The sequence below is a fragment of the Hibiscus syriacus genome, unplaced genomic scaffold (assembly GCF_006381635.1).
Source record: "Hibiscus syriacus cultivar Baekdansim isolate YM2019G1 unplaced genomic scaffold, ASM638163v2 tig00110160_pilon, whole genome shotgun sequence".
Lineage (NCBI taxonomy): Eukaryota > Viridiplantae > Streptophyta > Magnoliopsida > Malvales > Malvaceae > Hibiscus > Hibiscus syriacus.
Genome location: NW_024062608.1, coordinates 4,562,900 through 4,571,269, shown reverse-complemented (window position 1 = coordinate 4,571,269; position 8,370 = coordinate 4,562,900).

Below are 8,370 nucleotides of genomic sequence, written 5' to 3'. Positions count from 1 at the left end.
TTTCAATAGTTCACTTAAAACTCATTTTTCTTAATCTCTCATAACTTATTCATTCTTTGATTTTAAGATGACTTAAGCTTTCCTTAAAAGCTTAAGTATCACCTAAGGTTCAAAACCTTCTCTTAAAATCAACAAATAATCTACTACCCAGAAAACTTACATTTTCTTTGAGCTCTCACGTATGAGGAAGAAAGAGTGAGAAGAAGAAAACTCTGGAATCAACTTGTCCTTTCTTTCCTATTCTACATGCGTTAATTCCTTATAAAAGAATTATAAAAATCTTACTTGCAAAATGACCATACTACCCTTATTATTTTCAAACTTCATTATTAAATCCAACATTAAAATTCTCCAATTAAATCTTTGAACTTTTAACTTATTTCGAAATTGAGCATTAAGTTTTCAAAATTTGCATTTAAGTCACCGACCCATCTTTTGGGATGTTACAAAAAATGTGTCTGTTATTGTAAATAATCCTTATTGGGGACAAAAGTTTTACGTCTGAAGAGGCAAAAAACATTTTGATAGTATAAATCCTGAACAGCCTCTAACAAGTTGGTTCATCTTTCGTCTGTTGAACCGTTCCGGCTCATTTGGCTAGACTGTGCAAGTGACGAGCTGTTTGCCCCAAAACAAAGTCTCGAAGGACTGTATCTTCGGCTTTCACTCTCTGATGAGCCTGTTCCCTAACGATAACAACATTGGAGCCCTCAATCGATAGAAACTATATGAAACTTGCTTCTTGAATTCGACAGCAATTGCATCCAACTCAGCTAGGGTTTCACCATCTTGTTCTCGTAGTTTTTGAAATGAGCGTCTGGGTTAGTAACCTTTTTCTCTTCTTGCCCCTACAACCTTTGCTCCTGAGTATTCTTTGATCATGGCTGGACTTCTGAATTTTTCATTTCTTTGTATTATAACCCCTTTGTCCATTAATGCATATTATTCATGTTTAACAAACACATTTTTTGTGGATCAACAGAACTTTTAAATAATGCGAATGATGAAAACAAAATAAAAAAGAACAAAAATAAAAAAGAGTTAGTGAGGTAAATCGAAACAATAAAAATGAAAATAATCCTACCCCACATGCTTATAATTCCTACTCGGTCATGATCTCTATCCCGTATGCTAATTTCAAACAAATACTAACCGCATATTTGTCTAGTTCGCATGCTTTGAACAGAAAGTAAAGTAAGAAATAAAATCAAATAAGCCTAGGTTTGGAATGAGGTTTTGGGGTGGGCTCTAATTCCCTGTACTCTCCCAGTTTAGGTTCTAAAAAGGTACTCGAGTTCTCCTTGCTGGTTCCCCCTTGGGCTTGCTAGACCCTTAGTCCTAAGCCCATTACAAGCTTATGTGGACTAAGTTAAACTCGAGAGGATACATTCCCTTATGCCCATATGGAGAATAAATTCACACGAAGGCATAAGGTATATGAATCCCGAAGGTTACTTGCTAGGCACATACGATGAATAAATTCACACGAATGCGTTGCTTTTACCCCCACTTAAAACGGGTTCGGAGCTCGGGTATAGAGGCTTAGATGAAAAAAACAAGTATAGGAGGCTGAAATCATAAGAAAACAGTTAGTACAACTATTTACTCGAAAATATAATCAAAAGTAAGCAATAAGGATCAAAAATGTTACCTTAAAATTTAAACTTACCCTTTTCGTTTAAAAAGACAACTGGAAATTACCTCAGCCTGACTCACTTACCTGTCCCCAACAGAGTCGCCAAGCTATCATAATCGTCTTTCGGTTGAACCCGAAATTGGGCTTCAACTTGAATGAAATGGTTAGAGTCGCCACCGACCATTTTAAAAAGAATTTAGGTGGGTCGGACACCATCTTACATGATCTGCGTTATACCAAAAATACATCGGGTTCGAGATTCGGTTACGGTCAAGGAAGGATTAGCACCCTTGAACCGCCCTTTCGGTACCAATTAATTTGTCGGTTGTCTTGATTGCAAAAAATAAAAAATTAAATTTAAATTAACCGATTCGAATTGCTTACATTTGGTCGTTTGAAATTACCACTAAAAATGTCGAAAAAATGTTAAATGGTAAAATAAAAATAAATACAAAAAAAGAAAAAAAATACATATATATATATATATATATTATAAAAAATAGTAAAATAAAATACTAAAAAGGTAATAAAAAACATAAAGGAAAAAAATAAAAAGTAATAGATAATAAAAGATATAATTAATATAGAATAATAAGGGACTAAAATGAAAAGAAATTAAAATTGGGGTCAATTTAAAGAAGATTTTGAGACAAAAATGGGATTTTGGGGGCAAATTAGAGCATTAAAAACATAGAGGGACTTATAAACACCCATTTTTTTTATTGGGATTAAAATATATATTATATTTATTATTATATACTATATTATTATTATTATTATTATTATTATTACTAATATCATTTTATTTATATTTTATGCAGGTCAACAAGTGACAATTATAAGTCCAGAATATATACTCACTGCCCACACCGCCAACTCCAATTAGCCTTTGTGTCAACGACAAGATCTTATCCTCACCAACAGCTCAGGCCATTTCAATCGAATTCATCAAGTCACATGCACCAAAGTCAAGCAAAATTAATGATTTCACCTAACCCATCAACATCATACCAAAAACAAAGAAAATGCAGATGCATCCAAGGAGATTCGGTGAAGATTTCAATAATAAAATGGAGGGGAGTTTCAAACAAGCAAAGGGAAGAAAAGGAGGGAGGAAAACCATCAACCATTCGAGGGGAAAGGATCAACAACAGGTGGTTCGATTCTTCAACAAAAAAAGAAAAGGGGGCAGAAGCTATAAAAATGTCCATTATGGTTTCATTTTGAGGGATAGCGAAAAATGTAAAAAATGTTGTATTGTATTTTTCTCCCATTTGAAGATCAAAGGAAACAGAGGAATTCCCTCTTTTCAACGAACCAAAGCATTGCAAAAAGAAATTCAATTCATACAAGGTCTTTCTTCATTTTTATTTACGTTAGTATCTTTTTTCTTTGCTTTATTTGTATTAATAATTCTAAAATTAAATGAAAATCCTAAAATATTAAAATAGGAGTAGGTACCTTCGAGTATGGCTTTATTGATGAATAAAATCAAATCATAGACTTTAGGGTTACTTTGCCGAGGTACCAACGTCGCCGGAGTTGAGTAAAATTGTCGTGAGTTGTTGGAGTCCTTGCATGTTTTTTTAAGGTTTGGGTGATCATCTATCAGAGTTCAATCATTGGATTCGAAGGACCGAGGTTAATATTAGTAAATCAAATAAAATTAAACAACGAATAAAAAAGCATAATAAACAGGAAGGGGTTTCATTGCCTGGTTTGATTTTGGATCTTAAAATATGAAATGTAAGGGGTTCATTTAAGCTAGGTTGCTCCGGTTGAGAAGTGAGAAGTTATGGAAAGGAAATTGGAGGCTTAGGCTCGGTTTGGGGTAGGTTCTAGCTGGTTCACCCTTTGTAATCAGAGTGTTTAACCAGTGGTGCAGTTTGCAGTGTGAAGAACTTTGGTTGAGCTCTCGGCCGAAGAAGATAACGAGGAAGAAAGAGGAAGCGACGCTGTTTGTTGGTTATAGGTTTAGGCTGTGTGGATGGAGAGAAAACGAATGAAGTGCAAAGTTTAGAATTAGGTTAGGATTGATATTTTAGTTAGATTTTATATTAAAGTATTTGGAATAATTAATTTTTAGCTCACTTGTACATTTACCTTGGAAACTGATTCTTTGTTCACATATATTTGTTTAACGTGTCTGTAGGAAGAATAACTTACTTGGATATATATATATATATATATATATATATATATATATATATATATATATTTAAATTATTGGAGTATATATTATATTTAATTAGCCCATGCATGATCAATTTTAACATATCTTTATTATATTATATGCATACTTGTATTTACTTTTACATTCTTTATATCATTTATTTAATAAGTATAGTGGTGCATAACTTGCATGATATCATAATATGTGTTATCATCGTGCATAACTCGACATTATTACATGTTATGTTAATATTTGACTTTGTGCATAATATTTATAAATATTACATATTATCATTGATTTAATATATTTGTGTATTTTTTATATTATTCGAATTTGGGTATGATGTTTGTAAATATATCATTTTAGTCCTTGTTTTAATTTGGTTTAATTGTGTATTTTTTATATTATTCGAATTTGGCTAGGATGGCTCAATACGGTAAATACACAAGCGGTACCACTCCATGGCGTGGCACGAGGGGTCAAGCTACGCTTAGGCACTTGGAAGGGCCAAGTGAACTTTTCAGTCATTCTCATGGACGACTTCAAGGTCATTTTGGGGTTGGACTTTCTCCGACAGGTAACCGCTATCCCTACGCCTTCCTTTAGTTCAATTTACATCTTGGAGAAAGGGTCTCCCTGCATGATCCCCACGGTCGGGGCACCGAAAGATCGAGGTCAAGATGCCAAACAACTCTCGACCATACAACTTGGTAGAGGCATCAAGAAAGGGGCCATGACTTATTTGGCCATGCTAAAGGAAGATGACGAGATCGAGAAAACATATGACCTACCACCAATCATCCGTGAAGTATTAGAGGAGAACAAGGACGTGATACCTCCCGAGTTACCAAATAAACTTCCACCAAGGCGTGAGGTGGATCACAAGATCGAATTGGAACCTGGTGCCAAGCCGCCTGCCCTGGCACCATACCGAATGGCCCCACCCGAACTTGAGGAACATCAAAGGCAACTCAAGGAGCTAATCGATATGGGAAAGATTCGACCTTCGAAGGCACCGTATGGCGCACCGGTACTCTTCCAAAAGAAGCACGATGGGTCGTTGCGCATGTGTGTCGATTACCGGGAACTTAACAAGGTAACAATTAAGAACTGCTACCCGATTCCTTTGATTGCTGATTTATTTGACAGACTTGGAGGAGCCAAGGTGTACACGAAGATGGACTTGCAAAAAGGCTGTTACCAAGTCCGAATTGCAGAAGACAACGAGCCAAAGACCGCATGCATCACCCGATACGGATTGTATGGGTGGTTGGTCATGCCCTTTGGTCTAACCAATGCATTGGCGATGTTTTGCACGCTTATGAACAAGCTCTTCCAACCGTACTTGGACCAGTTCATGGTGGTGTACTTGGACGATATCGTGGTATATAGTAACTCCATGGAGAAGCATATAGACCACTTGAGGATTGTGTTCAAGATACTTCGAGAGAACGAGCTGTACGTCAATAAGGAAAAGTGCACGTTTGCCACTGAGGAAATACACTTCCTTGGACATGTAATCGGCCACGGGAAGCTATTAATGTACGGGAACAAAATCAATGCCATAACTGAGTGGGAGCTACCGACCAAGATAAGTGAGATGAGGTCCTTCCTTGGTCTAGTAAACTATTATCGTCGGTTTATACAGGGTTATTTGGCACGAGCATCACCATTGACGGACCTACTCAAGAAGGGGAAGGCATGGGAGTGGTACGAAGAATATCAGAAGACCTTTGAGGACCTGAAGGCAGCAGTTAGCAAGAACCTGTCTTGGCCTTACCCGACTTTACCATGTCGTTCGAGGTGCATACCGATGCATCCGACTTCGCTATCGGGGGAGTACTAATACAAGAGGGACATCTGATAGCATTTGAGAGCCGCAAGCTGAACGACACCGAGAGACGGTACACGGTGCAAGAGAAGGAGATAATGGCCATCATCCATTGCTTGCGGGTGTGGAGACATTACTTACTCAGCGTACACTTCACCATTAAGACCGACAATGTGGCGACGAGTTACTTTCAGACCCAAAAGAAGCTGTCACCAAAACAAGCCAGGTGGCAAGACTTCCTAGCCGAGTTCGACTATACGTTGGAATACAAGTCGGGCAAAGCCAAAGTTCTAGCCGATGCCTTAAGTCGAAAGACGGAGCTCACCGCAATCTCTCTAGCCAAGGGAACCATGTTGGAGCGCATCAAGGAGGGCCTTAAGCAAGATCCAATGACGAGAGAATTAGTAAAGCTGGCTAGCGATGGCAAAACCCAACTGTTCTGGGTAGAGGACGGTCTACTCTACACCAAGGGACGGCGAATATATGTCCCAAAGTGGGACAACTTAAGGCGAGATCTTATCAAAGAGTGCCACGACACCAAGTGAGCTAGTCATCCGGGTCAAAAGCGCACTATGGCATTGCTAGAGACAGCATACTTTTGGCCCCATATGAAGGATAGCGTAGAGCTTTAAGTGAAGACTTGTCTTGTGTGCCAACAAGACAAAGTAAAGAACTGATAGCCGGCAGGATTACTCGAACCTTTACCAGTTCCCCAAAGACCTTGGGATTCGATCACTTTGGATTTCATTAGTGCATGACCCAAGTCCAAGGGATACGGTTCGATCATGGTCGTCGTGGACCGATTTTCCAAGTATGAGACTTTCATACCATGCCCCAAGGATTGCACTACAGAGGAGGCCGCGCGAGCGTTCTTCAAGAACGTCGTGAAGCATTGGGGCTTACCAAGGAGCATCATCAGCGATCGAGACCCTCGATTCACCGGACGCCTATGGACGAAATTATTCAAGCTCCTTGGCACCGAGTTAAATTTCTCCACAAGCTTTACCCTCAAACTGATGGGCAGACCGAACGGGTGAACGCTTTGTTGGAGTGTTATTTACGGCACTTTGTGAGTACCAACCAGTGAGATTGCGCAAAGTTGCTAGACGTCGCCCAATTCTCTTATAACCTACAGCGGAGTGAAGCCACAGGCCGAAGTCCGTTCGAGCTTGTGACTGGATAACAACCGCTCACACTGCACATATTGACAATGCCACTTGTCGAGGGCAAAAGTCCCGGAGCCGCCAAGATGGCTAAGTCATGGGAGGAGAACGCCGACATCGCCCGCGCATGTTTAGAGAAAGCGAGGAAGAAGATGAAGAAATGGGCGGACGAGAAGAGGCAACATCGAGAGTTCTCTGTTGGAGACTTAGTCATTGTGAAGCTTTTTCCACAATAGTTGAAAGCCCTTCGAAGTGTTTACAAAGGACTAATATGGAGATACGAGGGACTGTTCCAGGTACTTGCCAAGGTGGGTAAAGTGTCTTATTGGTTAGACTTGCCAAGTACACTTAAGATTCATCCGGTCTTCCATGTAAGTATGCTCAAGCCATATCATGCCGACAAGGAAGACCCAAGCTGAGGGTATTCACATCGAGCACCTCTCGTAGTAACCAAGTCTTACGACAAAGAGTTTGAAACGGTGCTTACAAGCAGGACGGTCCGCAAGAGAGTAGTCCCACCACGTACTGAATATTTAATCAAGTGGAAAGAACTACCAGAGTCCGAGGCAACATGGGAACTAGCTGAAGACTTGTGGCAGTTTAAAGAACATCTCAAAGCGTACGACGCGACGAGGACGACGCCGAAATAGGTAGGGGAGGATGTCACGAACTTGGGCTTTTTCCCCAAATTTTGGGCTAATTTGGCTATGTTAGGCCACATTTGGTCTTGGAGGTTGATAGAATATTGTAGATTATTCTAGAACACTCAAGACTTGTACATATTCTAGAAGCATTCTAGAGTCTTCCATGTTAGGTAGGAAATTATGGAGAATTCTAGAGAATCTCTCCCTACCGTAGGATCAAGTCAATCTCCACCGTCCATTGAGGAGGTGGGATGCTATAAATAGGTGTAGAATCCTCATTTGTAAATCATCAAAGAGTTGTAAGCTTTCAAGCATATCAACAAGCTTTCTTTCAAAGTTCTTTCCTTTCTTCTTTGTTTCCTTGCCAATCCTTTCCCACACTAGCACGAGTTTGAGTGAGGCTGACTTAGCTATCCCGAGGGGCGAAAAGGAGCTAAGGCCGCATGAGGCTTATTGAGAGATTAAGCCCGTGACAATAAGCTCACTTACATGCTTTTTCCCTTTTAAGTTGAGATGAAAGCTTAACCTACGTGAGATAATTTGTTTCTCCGTACGGGCTTTAGCAAGTAATCTTTGGGGTTCATATACCTTATGTCTACGTGAGATAAATTGTTTCTCCGCATTGACATAAGGGAATGTATCATCTCGAATTGAACTCGATCCGTACGAGCCTGTAATGGGCCAGGATTGAGGGTTTGGTAGCCCAAGGGTGCACCAACGTTAAGGATAATTCGATTACCTTTTTCCCGTTAGAGCCAAAACCATGCATATATTGAACCGTAGAACTGATACCCTAGGTGTAGACATACCGAACCTCTGACCGTCAGTAGGTACCCAAATTAAGTGTACATAAAGGAGAAGCATTTCAGAATCTTTCTTTTTGCTTTAAATTTTCTTTTCAAATAAAAGCATGCGAACTAGAT